A 19798-nucleotide genomic window follows, 5' to 3' on the forward strand; every position below is an offset into this window, starting at 1 on the left:
ATTTATATAAATAATGTTTGTTAAAACATGAAATTAAACAACAAAACTACAGACTCCCTTACTAGTGGATTTTGACACAGCATACACCACTCTGGTGCAGCGGTCTAAGGTACTGCATCTCAGTGCTTGAGGCATCACTACAGACACCCTGGTTTGAATCCAGGCTGTGTCACAACCGGCTGTGATTGGGAGTCCCATAGGGCGGCGCACAATTGGCCCAGCGTCGTCCGGGTTTCATTGTACATAAGAATTTGTTCTTAACTGACTTGCCTAGTTACAGGGAAAAAAAATACATTGTTACCCTAAACAATGAGTACCCTACTCTAGCAAAAAGAAAAGTCAGAAAACACAACAGCAAAGTTTGAAGAAAAGTTATTGTCCTGAATGAAGATTAATTGACCGTCTTTTTCTCTCCCAAGTCAAAGTACATTGCAAGGTCAGTGGGCTCTGTTACACGTAGGCTTCAATAAAAAGCCGGTCTCCTGGCCGCACAGGGGAAATGTGAATTTGGGTCAAATTCACCAGGTGGAAAGTGAGAGGATTAGTGAGGAGCTCATGTTTTTCGAGGCATAATTTTACAAAATAAAGAATAGTGCAGTAAGAGAAAGCAGATGTAATGATGGTAATCCGCTGGCACATATTCCTATTTAGAGAAATAATGTTTATGTATAGAGTACTACTGAAAGTATAAACACTCTTCTTTATTTGAACTGAACTGCGAAGTTCCTGAAATATTTGTGTGTTTTACTCTTTCGGGGCTTGTGGTCAATCCCATATATGTCAAAAAAACACACAAGTAGCCCCTTCCCTGTGTTTTCAGAACACTTATGGTGCTCTCAGAAAATGCTTATTCTTGCCATTTCACTGTAGCCTCACATTGTTTCCCTTACTCAATGTGGGGCTGACGTTTCAGTCCATTTTGTTTACATTTTTTTTGTGCGTGCCTGTGAAGAAAAGCTCCCACCCATACATATGCATCACCTCACCCTGGATTCTTTCTCAAGATTGTCATGTTTCCCCGTTTTTCTGAGTAATGAAGCCTTAGAATGGGTGAAAGAAAGAACAATAACAGGATCTCATATTGAAGTACTAAGACAGTCCTTCCTTTCTTACTACAAACCGATGCTGGCACTTCGGTAGCACAGACTGGAATATGTTCTGGGATTCATCCGATGGTATTGAGGAATTTACCACATCAGTCACCTGCTTCATTAATAAGTGCATCGACGTCATCCCCACAGTGACGTACGCACTTTTCCCAACCAGAAGCCATGGATTACAGGCAATATCCGCACTGAGCTAAAGGCTAGAACTGCCGCTTTCAAGGAGTGGGAAACTAATGCAGACGCTTATAAGAAATCCTGTTTCGACCTCCAATGAGCCACTAAACAGGCCAAGTGTCAATACAGGACTATGCTCGAGTCCTACTACGCAGATGATACTCATCGGATGTGGCAGGGCTTGCAAACTAGGCCACGAGCTTCCCAGTGAAAAGGGTCTACCAGATGAGCTAAATGCCTTCTATGCTCGCTTCGAGGCAAGCAACACTGAACCATGCATGAGAGCAGTGATTGTTGCCAGGCGACTGTGTGATCAGTAGCCGATGTGAGTAAGACCTTTAAACAGGTTAACATTCACAAGGCCGCAGGGCCAAATGGATTACCATACTCAGAGCATGTGCTGACCAGCTGACAGGTGTCTTCACTGACATTTTCAACCTCTCCCTCTGTAATACTTACAGCGCCTTCAGAAAGTAACATTAACATACATTTAACATTTAAGTCATTTAGCAGACGCTCTTATCCAGAGCGACTTACAAATTGGTGCATTCACCTAATGACATCCAGTGGAACAGCCACTTTACAATAGTGCATCTAAATCTTTTAAGGGGGGGGGGGGGGGGGGCAGAAGGATTGCTTTATCCTAGGTATTCCTTGAAGAGGTGGGGTTTCAGGTGTCTCCGGAAGGTGGTGATTGACTCCGCTGTCCTGGCGTCGTGAGGGAGTTTGTTCCACCATTGGGGTGCCAGAGCAGCGAACAGTTTTGACTGGGCTGAGCGGGAACTGTACTTCCTCAGTGGTAGGGAGGCGAGCAGGCCAGAGGTGGATGAACGCAGTGCCCTTGTTTGGGTGTAGGGCCTGATCAGAGCCTGAAGGTACTGAGGTGCCGTTCCCCTCACAGCTCCGTAGGCAAGCACCATGGTCTTGTAGCGGATGCGAGCTTCAACTGGAAGCCAGTGGAGAGAGCGGAGGAGCGGGGTGACGTGAGAGAACTTGGGAAGGTTGAACACCAGACGGGCTGCGGCGTTCTGGATGAGTTGTAGGGGTTTGATGGCACAGGCAGGGAGCCCAGCCAACAGCGAGTTGCAGTAATCCAGACGGGAGATGACAAGTGCCTGGATTAGGACCTGCGCCGCTTCCTGTGTGAGGCAGGGTCGTACTCTGCGGATGTTGTAGAGCATGAACCTACAGGAACGGGCCACCGCCTTGATGTTAGTTGAGAACGACAGGGTGTTGTCCAGGATCACGCCAAGGTTCTTAGCGCTCTGGGAGGAGGACACAATGGAGTTGTCAACCGTGATGGCGAGATCATGGAACGGGCAGTCCTTCCCCGGGAGGAAGAGCAGCTCCGTCTTGCCGAGGTTCAGCTTGAGGTGGTGATCCGTCATCCACACTGATATGTCTGCCAGACATGCAGAGATGCGATTCGCCACCTGGTCATCAGAAGGGGGAAAGGAGAAGATGAATTGTGTGTCGTCTGCATAGCAGTGATAGGAGAGACCATGTGAGGTTATGACAGAGCCAAGTGACTTGGTGTATAGCGAGAATAGGAGAGGGCCTAGAACAGAGCCCTGGGGGACACCAGTGGTGAGAGCGCGTGGTGAGGAGACAGATTCTCGCCACGCCACCTGGTAGGAGCGACCTGTCAGGTAGGACGCAATCCAAGCGTGGGCCGCGCCGGAGATGCCCAACTCGGAGAGGGTGGAGAGGAGGATCTGATGGTTCACAGTATCGAAGGCAGCCGATAGGTCTAGAAGGATGAGAGCAGAGGAGAGAGAGTTAGCTTTAGCAGTGCGGAGCGCCTCCGTGATACAGAGAAGAGCAGTCTCAGTTGAGTGACTAGTCTTGAAACCTGACTGATTTGGATCAAGAAGGTCATTCTGAGAGAGATAGCAGGAGAGCTGGCCAAGGACGGCACGTTCAAGAGTTTTGGAGAGAAAAGAAAGAAGGGATACTGGTCTGTAGTTGTTGACATCGGAGGGATCGAGTGTAGGTTTTTTCAGAAGGGGTGCAACTCTCGCTCTCTTGAAGACGGAAGGGACGTTGCCAGCGGTCAAGGATGAGTTGATGAGCGAGGTGAGGTAAGGGAGAAGGTCTCCGGAAATGGTCTGGAGAAGAGAGGAGGGGATAGGGTCAAGCGGGCAGGTTGTTGGGCGGCCGGCCGTCACAAGACGCGAGATTTCATCTGGAGAGAGAGGGGAGAAAGAGGTCAAAGCACAGGGTAGGGCAGTGTGAGCAGAACCAGCGGTGTCGTTTGACTTAGCAAACGAGGATCGGATGTCGTCGACCTTCTTTTCAAAATGGTTGACGAAGTCGTCTGCAGAGAGGGAGGAGGGGGGGGGAGGAGGATTCAGGAGGGAGGAGAAGGTGGCAAAGAGCTTCCTAGGGTTAGAGGCAGATGCTTGGAATTTAGAGTGGTAGAAAGTGGCTTTAGCAGCAGAGACAGAAGAGGAAAATGTAGAGAGGAGGGAGTGAAAGGATGCCAGGTCCGCAGGGAGGCGAGTTTTCCTCCATTTCCGCTCGGCTGCCCGGAGCCCTGTTCTGTGAGCTCGCAATGAGTCGTCGAGCCACGGAGCGGGAGGGGAGGACCGAGCCGGCCTGGAGGATAGGGGACATAGAGAGTCAAAGGATGCAGAAAGGGAGGAGAGGAGGGTTGAGGAGGCAGAATCAGGAGATAGGTTGGAGAAGGTTTGGGCAGAGGGAAGAGATGATAGGATGGAAGAGGAGAGAGTAGCGGGGGAGAGAGAGCGAAGGTTGGGACGGCGCGATACCATCCGAGTAGGGGCAGTGTGGGAAGTGTTGGATGAGAGCGAGAGGGAAAAGGATACAAGGTAGTGGTCGGAGACTTGGAGGGGAGTTGCAATGAGGTTGGTGGAAGAACAGCATCTAGTAAAGATGAGGTCAAGCGTATTGCCTGCCTTGTGAGTAGGGGGGGAAGGTGAGAGGGTGAGGTCAAAAGAGGAGAGGAGTGGAAAGAAGGAGGCAGAGAGGAATGAGTCAAAGGTAGACGTGGGGAGGTTAAAGTCACCCAGAACTGTGAGAGGTGAGCCGTCCTCAGGAAAGGAGCTTATCAAGGCATCAAGCTCATTGATGAACTCTCCAAGGGAACCTGGAGGGCGATAAATGATAAGGATGTTAAGCTTGAAAGGGCTGGTAACTGTGACAGCATGGAATTCAAAGGAGGCGATAGACAGATGGGTAAGGGGAGAAAGAGAGAATGACCACTTGGGAGAGATGAGGATCCCGGTGCCACCACCCCGCTGACCAGAAGCTCTCGGGGTGTGCGAGAACACGTGGGCAGACGAAGAGAGAGCAGTAGGAGTAGCAGTGTTATCTGTGGTGAGCCATGTTTCCGTCAGTGCCAAGAAGTCGAGGGACTGGAGGGACGCATAGGCTGAGATGAGCTCTGCCTTGTTGGCCGCGGATCGGCAGTTCCAGAGGCTACCGGAGACCTGGAACTCCACGTGGGTCGTGCGGGCTGGGACCACCAGGTTAGGGTGGGCGCGGCCACGCGGTGTGAAGCGTTTGTATGGTCTGTGCAGAGAGGAGAGAACAGGGATAGACAGACACATAGTTGACAGGCTACAGAAGAGGCTACGCTAAAGCAAAGGAGATTAGAATGACAAGTGGGCTACACGTCTCGAATGTTCAGAAAGTTAAGCTTACGTTGCAAAAAATAAAAGTAAAATAAAAGATCTGATTGACTAAAATGATATAGTACTGCTGGCTGGTGAAGTAGCCTGGCTAGCAGTGGCTGCGTTGTTGAAAGTGAAGCTGGCTAGGTGACCTCGACAATTTCTCTAAATTTCTCTAAACTACACAATTATCATGGATACAAGGACAGCAAAGACAACTAGCTAACACTACGCTAATCAAGTCGTTCCGTTGTAATGTAAGTTTCTACAGTGCTGCTATTCGGTAGAAGTTGGCTAGCCAGCAGTGTTAGCTAGCAGTGTTGGCTAGGTAGGAGGACGGCAGCGCGGCAGGCGAAAATAGCTGGCTAGCTAACCGATAATTACTCAAAGCTACACAATTATCTTAGATACAAAGATAGCAAAGAAAACTATGTAGCTAGCTAACACTACACAAATCAAGTCGTTCCGTTGTAATGTAATCGTTTCTACAGTGCTGCTAATCGGTGGCTAGCTGGCTAGCTAGCAGGGTTGACTACGTTACGTTACGTTACGTTAGGACGAGAATACCTGGCTAGCGAACCTCAGCGAACCTCGATAACTACACAATTATCTTTGATACAAAGACGGCTATGTAGCCAGCTAAGTAGCTAGCTAAGATCAAACAAATCAAAGATAGCAAAGACAACTGTGTAGCCAGCCAACACTACACTAATCAAGTCGTTCCGTTGTAATGCACTCGTTTCTACAATGCTGCTATTCGGTGGCAAGCTGGCTAGCTAGCAGTGTTGGCTACGTTGCGTTACGTTAGGACGAAAATAGCTGGCTAGCGAACCTCAATAACTACCTCAATAACTACACAATTATGTTTGATACAAAGACGGCTATGTAGCTAGCTAAGATCAAACAAATCAAACCGTTGTACTGTAATGAAAAAGAAAATCAGACCGTTGTACTATAATGAAATGTAATGAAAAGTTATACTACTATTGGGTAGACGGTGGACGTTTGCTAGCTGGCTAGCTGCTGGGCAGATAGCAGTGTGGACTACGATAGACGACGAAATACGATAATTACGCAATTATCTTTGATACACAGACGGCTATGTAGCTAGCTAAGAAGAAATTGCTAAGGTTGGACAAATTAAACCGTTGTACTATAATGAAATGTAATAAAATGTAATGAAAAGTTATACTACCTGCAGAGCGAATGCAAATGCGACCGCTCGCTCCAAACCGGATGTCTGACTGTAGTATTCAGAAGTATTCATACCTCTAGACTTATTCCACATTTTGTTGTGTTACAGCCTGATTTCAAAATGGATAAAATAAAAATTACCCATCTACACACAATAGCCCATAGTAACAAAGTGAAAACATGTTTTTAGACATTTTGGCAAATGTATTGAGAATGTCTAATTTACATAAGTATTCACACCCCTGAGTCAATACTTTATAGAAGCACCTTCGGTGATGATTACAGCTGTGAGTCTTCTTGGGTAAGTCTCTATGAGCTTTGCACACCTGGATTGTACAATATTTGCCATTATTCTTGAAAATATTTTTCAAGCTCCGTCAAATTGATTGCTGATCATTGCTAGAGAGCCATAGATTTTTAAGACGATTTAAGTCAAAACTGCAACTAGGCCACTCAGGAACATTCAATGTTGTCTTGGTAAGCAACTCCAGTGTATATTTGGCCTTGTGTTTTAAGTTATTATGCTGCTGAAAGGTGAATTCGTCACCCAGTGTTTGTTGGAAAGCAGACTGAACCAGGTTTTCCTCTTGGATTTAGCCTGTACTTATAGCTGTATTCCATTTCTTATTATCCCCTCAAAAAACTCCCTTGTCCTTGCTGATGGCAAGCATATCCATAACATGATGCAGCCACCACCATGCTTGAAAATATGAAGAGTGGTACTCAGTGATGTGTTGTGTTCGATTTTCCACAAACATAATGATTTTATATTCAGGACAAAAAAGTTTGTTTCTTTCCCACATTTTTTGCAGTATTACTTAAAGGGAAATGTAAAAAACATTCTACCTCGTATTCATCATCTCCAGCACCACCCCAACATCAACATGTGAAAATAGTACGTCTCTATGTTTTGTATTAACAAATATAGAGGAAGATTTATTTCCAAAGACATCATCGGTGTGCATTATGTGATTTTTAACCAGTTATTAATTGTCTACTAATTGGTTGATAATGTAATTGGAAACACTTATCTTCCTCTCTTTTTGACTACAAAACATAGAGACGCGCCATTTCACATATGTTAATGATGGGGTATTGTGTAGTGCTTTGTTGCAAACAGGATGCATGTTTTGGAATATTTGTATTCTGTACAGACTTCTTTCTCTTCACTCTGTCATTTAGGTTAGTATTGTGGAGTAACTACAATGTTGTTGATCGATCCTCCGTTTTCTTTTATCACAACTATTAAACTCTGTAACTGTTTTAAAATCATCATTGGCCTCATGGTGAAATCCCTGAACAGTTTCCTTCCTTTCCAGCAAATGAGTTAGGAAGGACGCCTGTATCTTTGTCGTGACTGGGTTTATTGATACACCATCCAAAGCCAAATTAAAATTTCACCATGCTCAAAGGGTTATTCAGTGTCTGCTTTTTCTTTTTTTACATATCAACTAATCGGTGCCCTTCTTTGCAAGGCATTTAAAAACCTCCCTGGTCTTTTGAGGATGAATCTGTGCTTGAAAGTCACTACTCGATTGAGGCAACTTACAATTAATTATATGTGTGGGGTACAGAGATGGGGAAGTCATTCAAAAATAATGTTAACCACTATTATTGAACACAGAATGAGTCCGTGCAACTTATTATACGATTTGTTTAGCACATTTTGACTCCTGAACTTATTTAGGCGTTCCATAACAAAGGAGTTGAATACTAATTGGCTCAAGCCATTTCCGCTTTTGTTTTTTATTAATTTCGAAACATTCTTACAAATATAATTTCACATTGACAATATGGGGTACTGTGTGTAGATCAGTGACACAAAATCCAATTTTAATCCGTTTAAAATTCAGGCTGTAACACAACAAAATGTGGAAAAAGTAAAGGGGTGTGAATACATTCTGAAGGCACTGTACATGTTTCAAGCAGACCACCATAGTCCCTGTGCCAAAGAATGCCAAGGTAACCTCTCTAAATGACTATCGCCCCATGGCACCCACATGAAATGCTCTGAAAGGCTGGTCATGGCTCACATCAACACCATCATCCCAGCCACCCTAGATCCACTGCAATTAGCATACCACCCCAACAGATCCACAGATGACACAATCTCTATTGCACTCCACAAAGCCCTCTCCCACCTGGGCAAGAGTAACAACTATGTGAGAATGCTGTTAATTGATTACAGCTCAGCGTTCAATACCATAGTGCCTTCTAAGCTCATCAGTAAGCTATGGATTCTGAGACTGAACACCTCCCTCTGCAACTGGATCCTGGACTTCCTGACGGGCCACTCTCCAGGTGGTGAGGGCAACAACACATTCGCCACACTGACCCTCAACACGGGGGCCCCTCAGGGGTGTGTGCTTAGTCCCCTCCTGTACTAACTGTTCACCCACAACTGCACAACTCCAACACATTATTAAAGAAAAAATCCACCCAAAAACGTTTGGTATTTGTGTCATTAGTCATTACTAGTCGAAAGTTTGGACACACCTACTCATTCAAGGGTTTTTCTTTATTTTTACTATTTTATACATTGTAGAATAATAGTGAAGACATCAAAACTATGAAACAACACATATGGAATCATATAGTAACCAAAAAAAGTGTTAAACAAATCCAAATATATTTTAGATTTTAGATTCTTCAAAGTAGCCACCGTTTGCCTTGATGACAGCTTTGCACACGCTTGGCATTCTCTCAACCAGCTTCACCTGGAATGCTTTTCCAACAGTCTTGAAGGAGTTCCCACATATGCTGAGCACTTGTTGGCTGCTTTTCCTATACTCTGCGGTCAATTGGGTTGAGGTTGGGTGATTGTGGAGGCCAGGTCATCTAATGCAGCACTCCATCACTCTCCTTCTTGGTCAAATAGCCCTTACACAGCCTGGAGGTGTGTTGGGTGATTGTCCTGTTGAAAACAAATGATAGTCCCACTAAGCGCAAACCAGATGCAATGGCATATCGCTGCTGAATGTTGTGGTAGCCATGCTGGTTAAGTGTGCCTTGAATTCTAAATTAAACACAGACAGCGTCACCAGCAAAGCACCATCACACCTCCTCCTCCGTGCTTTACGGTGGGAAATACACATGCGGAGATCATCCATTCACCCACATTGCAAAAAAAATAAAAAATCTCACAATGACACGGCGGTTGGAAACAAAAATCTACAATTTGGACTCCAGACCAAAGGACAAATTTCCATTGCTCATGTTTCTTGGCCCTAGCAATTCTCTTCTTCTTATTCATGTCCTTTAGTAGTGGTTTCTTTGTAGCAATTCGACCATGAAGACCTGATTCACACAATCTCCTCTGAACAGTTGATGTTGAGATGTGTCTGTTACTTGAACTCTGTGAAGCATTTATTTGAGCTGCAATTTCTGAGGCTGGTAACTCTAATGAACTTATCCTCTGCAGCAGATGTATCTCTGGGTTTTTCATTCTTGTGGTTGTCCTCATGAGAGCCAGTTTCATCATAGCGCTTGATGGTTTTTGCAACTGCACATGAGGAAACTGAAAGTTGTTGAAATGTTTCATATTGACTGACCTTCATGTCTTAAAGTAATGATAGACTGTCATTTCTACGTGCTTATTTGAGCTGTTCCTGCCATAATATGTACTTGGTGTTGTACCAAATAGTGCTATCTTCTGTATACCAGCCCTACCTTGTCACAACACAACTGATTGGCTCAAACGCATTAAGAAGGAAATAAATTCCACACATGAACTTTTAAGTAGGCACACCTGTCAATTGAAATGCATTCCAGGTGACTACCTCATGAAGCTGGTTGAGAGGATGCCAAGAGTAGGCAAAGCTGTAATCGAGGCAAAGGGTTTTGTTTGCTACATAATTCATTTGTGTTATTTGATAGTTTTGACATCTTCATTATTATTCTACAATGTAGAAAATAGTACAAATTAAGAAAATCCCTGGAATGAGTAGATGTTCAAAAACTTTTGACCAGCAATGTATATAAACTGAGACCCAACTCCTCTTTGTTGGGCTCTCAACCATACACCATTGAGGTGATGTTTGACCGGTCTCATTTTTGCAAATCTTAATTAAATAAAGGTTGTTGAATAATCAACAGTCTCTCTCCTTTCTGGTTAGAATTTCCATGACAGCCATAAGACTGCTAAATAGTTAGTCCATGTAGCTATTTAGTTAACTATTTACCTATCTGCATTGACTCTTTTTGCACCAACTTTTTTGACTCATCACATACTGTATGCTATCGCTACTGTTTATTATCTATCCTGTTGTCACTTTATTCCTAGTTATATGTACATATCTACCTCAATTACCTCGTACCCCTGCACATTGACTTGGTACTGGTACCCAGTGTGTATATAGTTATCATTACTCATTGTGTATTTATTATTACTTGTATTATTACGTGTTTTACATTTCTATTTTTTCTCTATTTTCTTTCTCTCTGCATTGTTGGGAAGGACACGTAAATAAGCATTTCGCTCTTAGTCTACACCTGTTGTTTATGAAGCATGTAACAAATAACATTGGATTTGATTTGATTTTGAGTTGTCTCAGGCAAGGTTATTTATCATTTGACTGCATTTCAGTGAAACATCTGCACGACACATTTCACAATTTCACAGTACGCATTTTCTTCTTCTAAAGTGTACAACAAACAAAGCACATTGAGATAACCTTTTAACACTCTTGTAGCCTGTAAGAAGTAAATATACCATACAGTTTTTATATTTTTGAAAAATGATCTGAGGATTAGTTCAATCTTTGCTGCCTCTGCACCAGTACTGGTTGTCTTCAGATACTATGCTTAAGTCTTTGACAACTACCTTTTATGTTGCCTTTTCTGGGGGCTGTCGGAAAAAGACCCCCCAAAAAGTCCCATGTGACGTCTCCCATTCCTCCACCCCTACATATTTTCTTTGATTTTGCTTCCCATGGATGTGTTTTTCTCCCAAATGTGTTGTTCAGATTATTTTCAAAACCTCATGCAGGATTGTGGACCGTTTCAACAAACCTTAACGCTGTTAATAAGAGGGTACAAGAGAGTGTTGTGGTAAATATGTCTTGAGTCATTATTCAGTGGTTTTACTTATTATGATCAAAAGCCCCAACATTCAAAGGCAATCTGAAGTGAGAGAGGGAAAAGGACATACATTGAAAGAATACACATATTCTAAAAGAAGGTTTGAGGGATTTGCTCTGGCATTCGATAAATGCTTGTTCCATTCAGACAATAACCACTCACTGCTGTTCTCAGTCTGTGTTCAGACGACGCCAGTTCCATTTCACAACATATTTGTGTGCATCTCTTTTAGTCTCATTGTTGTCACATAGTACCAAACATGTTCCCATAAAGCTCGAGGATAAAACCACCTGAAAGGCAAGCTAATTTTGGACCGCAAGAAGAGAAACCGCCTGTCAGTTTTTCAAGATTGGCAATGTTAGGGAAAATGTTATTGTATCAGTAAATTGTGTGGTGATTATGTTCATCATCTTGTTCATGATGAAGTCATTCTAATTCACAATACAGGGCAACAAGTTCCACATTCAAAATCAAATGTTCAATCTTAGATCTGACTGAATTTAAATCATCAAGTGAATTGTGGAACTTGCAACACTCTACAACACTCTATTTTCTTTTGTATTTCAAAAGCGCACAGCTATACTGCTAACTCTCCTTTTCTGAAACCCATGTCTAGACTTCCTCCTCTATTCTCATAGGACTTCCTCTGACTGCAGCCAGCCAGGCAGCCCAGATGACACAAGTTAGATCAAGCATAGAAAAAGAATCCAGGCCTCTACATCGGATTACATCTGACAGGCAACATGGACCCAGATTTGTCCACTCTCAAGATCTTCCTTGGCTCACAGAACTTTTCCTTCCCTCTGTCATCCAAAAATGTTTCGGACGTAAGTGAAATGTTATAGAGAATGCAAATAAACTGGGAAAACATTTGATATCTTTCAAACATTTGGGCTGTACTTCAAATATCAACATTCTGATCATTGAATATGTCCCTGATCTTTGTTGATATAATAATCTATGCCATGTGTATCAACAACAACACAAAATCACCTTAGATCACATTTTAATAAGTTGAAAATAGTTTTTTCTGTGTAAACTATTGACTTGCAGACATTGCAATGTTACTTTCCTTGCTAGGGTTTTTATTTACTTGTGTGAGGTTTTGTTATGTGACTTGGTTCAGGGGAGTGCGATGGTGTCAAGGTTCGGGTTGTTGTGAGTCTGATCTCTTTTTATTTTTTTCTCCCCAAGCATATGCAGCTAAATGGAAACAGATGCCCCTTTCGCCAGTGAAAGAAAGAGAAAGAAAGGAAGAAAAAAAGAAAAAATAGATTTACAGTGTCTAACAGTTCCATTCAACAGTGCATTAGCCTGTGCTGCTATGGGCTTCCACAAAATATATGGATACATCGAAATTATCTCACACGCACACACACACACACACACACAGTCAAAGAAGGCACCCTTTCCTTTGTTTTACTTTCCATAGCTAATTCTCAGAGCATTGTTACCAGCCATCAGAACAGTGTAGCATGATTAAGGTTTCACTTTTTTGGAACCAGGAAATGGATCATCTTCGCGTGCCACTGAAAAGGGAATCTGTTGTTACTCAAGGCGGAGCTCTAGGCTCGGGGACTGTCTCTAATTTTAGCACCTGGAGTTCAGAAGCATACCATATATTTTAGCCATGACACACAGAAACTATAAATCCTAAAACCAAACACCAAACATAGAGGCACACACTATGTTCTCATGACTTAAACGATTCAGTCATTTGAAATGGTAATGAGCGCCTTTAATGAAAATAGAGTGAGAGAATTGACTCGGGGGAAAAAATCGGGGAAAAAATGTCAACTGAAGTATACAAGGCTTGTAAAACATAGATGTATGTATCTCTGTCATTTTATACTTTCCTTATAGAATGTAATGAAACCTAAAACATTTAATACGAACTGAAATAACTTAAATAGACCATAAATTCATCCTGCACTTCCATTTGCACATGAGACCCCTCATGTGCAAATGTTTATGAGGGAATGAATACATAATTGTATTCTTAAAAAAATATTGGTTCAATCATTCTGCAGAGACTTTCCACAGATCCCCAAATATAATTATGTTAGTAATTATTTGACAATTTATGGGCATTCGATTTTCTTTCCCTCCTTGTTGCTATGTCTTTTTACTTGACTTCCTCTATGTCTAAGCCTTCTAAAAGTGATGTCAATAGTTTAATCAATAACAACGCCAACAACTTCAATGCCCTCCACTGACTTTAGCACCTTTTATGTTTTATATGATTATGGCTCTCATCTCCTGCTCATTCTCCTGTGTGCACAGCCTTGAGCCTTGTCTGTTACAGCTCCTATGGAAGGCTGAGTAAATGTTTCCTTTTGTGCCGGAGCTCTGCTTCTGTAAAGGACAGCCGTTATATTTCTCAACCTCTACAGTATAGAAACACAAATAGAACTGTACAATGGAGGATGTCAGAGGAGTGCAGATGACAAAACTCTGTAGGGAGTCATGTACTGTAAGTGCAAGCTCTCATCTCAACTGCTAGGAATCAATATGTCATTTCCCCCCTACCTGTCAGAAGTGTGCAGAGACCCAGATCTAAGTTTATCTTTTTTATATATACAGTTAAAGGTATGTGTGCTATAGATTCTGTCTTTGAATTTATCTTAACAAGTGCTACATTGATACATATTGGAAATATGTGTAGAAAGCCAGTTATGTAATGCTCTATTCTTCAGCAAATGCCTATGTTTAGGTAACACTTTATGTGCAGTTGCCCTTATAGCCTACCTGCGTAATAACACAGTTATTACTATAGTTACAATATTGTATGAACATGTTGCTACATGGTTATTTAGTAATTATTTGTAGTTGTCTTTGTTGGAACCCACAGAACTGTGATTGGGTGTAGGCCTAATGTTATTATAATATCCTTTATTTTCCTGTGCGTGGAGGCTCATAGTGACAGACAAATTAATAACATGAGTAGATTTAAACACTGCACTGTAGGCATGTATTGCATGTATGTGATTGCATATTGTATACTGGTAGTGGATGAGGTGATTCTCCCTTGACAATATGAAGCACTTTTAGCTCCTTAGAAAGCCTGTATAAATCCAATCCGTTATTATTCTATTCGCATATGGCCTTCAAAATTGCCCAGATGGCAAATGTGAATGTGCATTTTTATTGTCATTTATGAAAGCTGCAATAGTATTTACCAAGGTGTCCGTGGGGTTTTATTGGTCAGCCCAGTTATTTCCCCATGTGTTTAGTGCTGGCTGTTTTCTTCATTGTCCCACACAATTAAATCGGGGAGGGGCTGTGGATCTGTCTCCGTCCGTTAATATGTTCGTACGTTCGTCACACGCAATATCTCAGACAGCACTGGCCTGAGTTTGATGAAACTTGGGTCAATGATGTGTCTTTCCGCAGAGTACCGGCATTTACAAAATTACACTGACTGACCAGATGGTGGCGCTATAACAAGCGATTGAAAATGCAAACCCCTCACTCCATTCGACCTAAAGTCATGAAATTCAGTACATAGGTCCCTCTCCAATGTAAATTTACTTCTGGTACCCTTGAGGGCCGCCATTATGTATTTTCCGCCATTTTGAATTTTGTGGATAAAAAAAAAATAACGCTACTATGCTGGCACGGAATGACCAATCTGCATAAAACTTGATGTGTTGTCACGTTCGTTTGTAGAAACGGACCAAGGCGCAGCGAATATTGAGTTCCACATCATTTATTAATAGTGAAACTTGGCAAAAACAATAAACAAATATCGAACCGTGACTACAGAGGTGCTACATACACTTACTCAAAATACAATATCCCACAAACACAGGTGGGAACAAACACTACTTAAATATGATCCCCAATTAGAGACAACGATTACAAGCTGCCTCTAATTGGGAATCATACAAATCACCAACATAGAAACATGAAAACTAGAACACCCACATAGAAATAATAAACTAGACTAACCCCCCAGTCACGCCCTGACTTACTCCAGCATAGAAAATAAGGACTCTCTATGGTCAGGACGTGACATATGCGGCATCTATGGAAAAAGGTCTCTCAACGCAATTTTTTCCCAGACTTGTACCTAAAACAACATGGTCGCTATTGACCAATAAACAATCTGTCAAAACCTCATTGTGCTTGACTATTGTATGCCTTTTATGCCTTTCAATCAGATATATCGCTTAGCATATTAATATTTCTCCACTGTTGGATTTCAGTGTTCCCTTTCGTATGCATACCATGTGTGGACTGGAGACAGGGAACCAAGCTGAGCTGTTTGACTTGGTGGTAGTGCGGTAGTGCTCAGGCGTTAGACCTCATGACAGATACTTTACACATGCCAGACTTTCAGACAATGGAAGACTGTGAGACAACGATAAAATGTTCATATCAAAAGCATTTACCCCTCTCCGGGCGCCAGACTGTCTGACACTGGCTGAAATTGATTCTTAATTGGGTTTGTATGGACCCTGGGTCTACTGTTGGGGAGCAGCACACTGGGCTGTGCTGAGGAGGAGTGGACTGAGACTTGCTCCAGTTCTGCCGACTGCCCAGGAAATGTGATAACACCACCCGACCGACCCCACTGGAGAAAGGAAATACATCACATTGTTTTATTTTTTATTTTTTATCTTGCAGGAAGAAATTATGAAATGGATTATCTAGCACATCTTGAAAAATAATTCAAAGGAGTGATCCATCATTTAGACACGCAAGAACAAAGTCTCTAATTCAAAGGGATGTCATTACTCATCAGCAGTCACAACCAGTTGGCGTTAACCAGCTGTGGTTGCTAAATGTCTTTTCTGGAAGACCTGTCTTTTTTTGTTGCAATAAATCACTCCAGGTTGCTGTGGAATGTAAATGCTGGAGCAGTGCTCCGGAACAGCTTGGTCTTGGTAGTGGTGATTTTCATTTTCTAGGCTAACATTCCTCATGATCTATTTTGGCTTGCCTTGCGTGCACACTGGGTTGTGCTGCAGAGGCCTGACTGGTTAAAAAGTGAGCCAAGGGTGGGGGGCCCATTTGCTCCCCAGTGGGTTTTTTTTACCCTGGCCCTCCAGTGAAGATCAGCATGCCAGTGCCTCCCCCGAAGTGGGAGGGAGGAAGGGAATAAGGGAGGGCACAAGGGAGGGAGGGAGGTTACCCCCACCTTGTTTGAGCTTAATCCACAGCAGATTTCTCCCCCGGTCACAGAAGAAGCTTGTTAACAGTACAGGCAGAGGAACTGGAGAGAGACTGGAGAGCCGCTCCACAATGCCTTATGGAGAATCTGCTGTGGATTATGCCACATCTTTGGCTTCATTCGTTCTCATTTTCATTGCTTTTATTCAGACTTTATTGTTGCTTCTTGTTAGTCTCCATTTTTGAAGGCCCAACAAAATGTAATATAATTCAGAAATATTGCCCAGAGAATGTTGTTATTATTAATTATTATTGTTATTATTTATCTTGCATCCTGAGTTTTTCCTGGACAGGTCAAAATCGACCAGCCCTAATTATCAGTATTGTCAAGGTTGTCGTTGTTGTTTGTGTTGTTGTTGTTGTGGTTAACATTGTATCATTTGCCCTCATGCTGTGATCCCCTTGATAACAGCAGGGGAGGTATTGTTGAACATGCCCCTGCAGTACAGCACAAAGCTTAGTACATTGCATTTCCAGAAACCTGCAGAAAGCAGGTGAGCAGTGTGACATTGGATCATACCCTCCCTGTGTCTGACACCCTCACTCGCCGACACCTCCTGCTGCCCTGCAATCAGCTGGTGGGGGTGAGGCTGCTGCTGTAACTGTAAATTGGGCCAGTCACCCAGGGTGGTCATCCTCCTCACCCATCCCAGCTAGGGTGTGCCTGACTGGGCCTGGGACCCTCTCTCTCAACCTACCCATAGCAGCCCCAGTGGCCTTGTCAATGTCACTTTGACACTTCTATTCTGTTCTAGTTCACAAGTTCAAATGAAGAAGGCATTTGGCAAGTTGGTGGGGGGGAAGAGCCTGTTGTAATTATGTTATATTGTTTTTGTGCATCTCTGAACGCTGTTCTATCGATTCCCAGGGTCATTTCATGTTTTCATGTGTATCTGAGGTAGTGCCGTTGTATGTCCGTTGCGAATGTCAGACTCCACTCTGCGAGGCACATCGATCTGCAGGCTGAACATGGTGAGATTGTAGACTCCTAAATTGCTAGCACAGTTTGTTTATGCGATTTTACAGCTAACTATTTACTTCACATGCTGATATGGCCTTTGGTATTATTGTGTGCAGCTACATTTGCTAGCTACCTACACGACTTGGCCAAAAGTATTTGGACACCCATTCAAATTAGGGGATTCGGCTATTTCAGCCACAACCATTGCTGACAGGTGCATAAAACCGAGCACACAGCCATGCAATCTCCATAGACAAACATTGGCAGTAGAATGGCCTTACTGAAGAGCTCAGTGACTTTCAATGTAGCACCGTCATAGGATGCCACCTTTCTAACAAGTCAGTTCGTCAAATGTCTGCCCTGCTAGAGCTGCCCCGGACAACTGTAAGTGCTTTTATAGTGAAGTGGAAACATCTAGGAGCAACAATGGTTCAGACGCAAAGTGGTAGGCCACACAAGCTCACAGAACGGGACCGCAGAGTGCTGAAGCGTGTAGCACGTAAAAATGGTTTGTCCTCATTTGCAATACACACTACCAAATTCCAAACTGCCTCTGGAAGCAACGTCAGCACAATAACTCTTCGTCGGGAGATTCATGAAATGGGTTTCAATGGCCGAGCAGCCGCACACAAGCCTAAGATCACCATGCACAATGCCAAGCATCGGCTGGAGTGGTGTAAAGCTCACCACAATTGAACTCTGGAGCAGTGAAAACGTGTTCTCTGGAGTGATGAATCACGCTTCAGCATCTGGTAGTCCGACTGACGAATCTGGATTTGGCGGATACCAGGAGAACACTACCTGCCCGAATGCATAGTGCCAAGTGTAAAGTTTGGTGGAGAAGGAATAATGGTCTGGGGCTGTTTTTCATGGTTCGGGCTAGGGCCCTGACCTCAACCCTATCGAACACCTTCGGGATGAATTGGAACGCCGACTATGAGCCAGGCCTAATTGCCCAGCATCAGTGCCTGACCTCACTAATGTTCTTGCAGCAATGTTCCAACATCTAGTGGAAAGCCTTCCCAGAGGAAGGAGGCTGTTATAGCAGCAAGGGGTTGGGGGGGGGGAAACTCCATATTAATGCCCATGGTTTTGTAATGAGACGTTCGACGAGCACGTGTCCACATACTTTTGGCCGTGTAGTGTAGCTAGCTAGCGAGACAGCACATTGAGAGAGCATTGCATTGTGATTCCACAACGATTTCACGTCCTGCTACCAACCTTATTATAACAACACAATGAAACATTTGTTCACAATTAATATTGTTCTCACATATTAGTGGTCCCAGCTTCCTTTCCCCTTTCACACCACTAGAACACTGTGGAGTACCTTCTGTAAAGTGGGAAGGAAGAATTTACAAGGCAAGCCTGCGAAGCACCTCTTAAATGTAATCCTTCAAACTTCCGTTGAGAATTACTATACGAGTCACAAACTGACAGGAATATGAAACTGTTGTCTAGGTCTGTGCTAGCTCAGTGTGTCGGTGGCACAGTATCACAGTGATTCCCCCTGGATCATCATGATGCAGTTGGATAAAACTCAAACTAGGACCAGTTTTGACTTCTTAAGCAGCTTATCTGCTCTCCAGCAAATATAGTGGATAAAATACTGAAACAGTGAATACTTCCAGTATTATCATTTTCTGGACTTTTTACATCTTGGTTTTCAAACGGGTCTCTCCAGGTCCATTACCCCTCGTTCATTTCCCTTTTCTGATCAACGGAAAAATAATAGTGTCTCTCGCTTCCTTTCTCTTTCCTTCTCTCTCTTTCTTTTAGAACACAGTTGTCATTAATCCTGAAAAAAATTTGAATAATAGGAAAAAGGGAGATTGCTGCCAAGAAAGTAGGAGTTGCTATTTTTTGCAACCATGGTATTTTTCTTCTGTAGTGGTCTTTTCTTCAATGTACAGAGGGCTATTTTTCATACTAGCAGAACAAAGATATAATCTGTTGCCAAGTCAGATTCAAGTGTTCCTGTTTAACAGACTTAAATACATGATTGTCTATTCAAGTCTTGACTTTTTGTTAATGGGACAAGTGAGTATGGAGAGGGTAAAAGGGAAACATTCCATTCCATTCTGTTAGTTAGTAATAAGCATAATAATTATTTGTAATTATTTGTAAATAAATGGCAATTAATTTATTTAAGAGAGTTGGTACTCAATGCACAATTAACTAATGAACTAGAATGGTGTTATTTCCCAAATCTTTTTTATTTTTCTGGAATAATCCAATGGTTGGCGAGGAGGTTTGTCCACTTACCATTCAATTATGTGTATGATAATCACAAGAAATGCAAGTCCTTTTTTTTTCCATTATAAAGAAATGTTTTCTATGATTATATGTAAAACCTTCCAACGGATATGGAACTCATTATTCTGTCATATTCCATAAATAAATTCTTCCTCTGATCCAGTTGTTCCCACACATCTCTTTTTAGGTTCTTAGATGTTTTGAGGTCATTTGTGTAA

Source organism: Salvelinus fontinalis, chromosome 26 (assembly GCF_029448725.1).
Source record: "Salvelinus fontinalis isolate EN_2023a chromosome 26, ASM2944872v1, whole genome shotgun sequence".
In the NCBI taxonomy this organism is placed as follows: Eukaryota; Metazoa; Chordata; class Actinopteri; order Salmoniformes; family Salmonidae; genus Salvelinus; species Salvelinus fontinalis.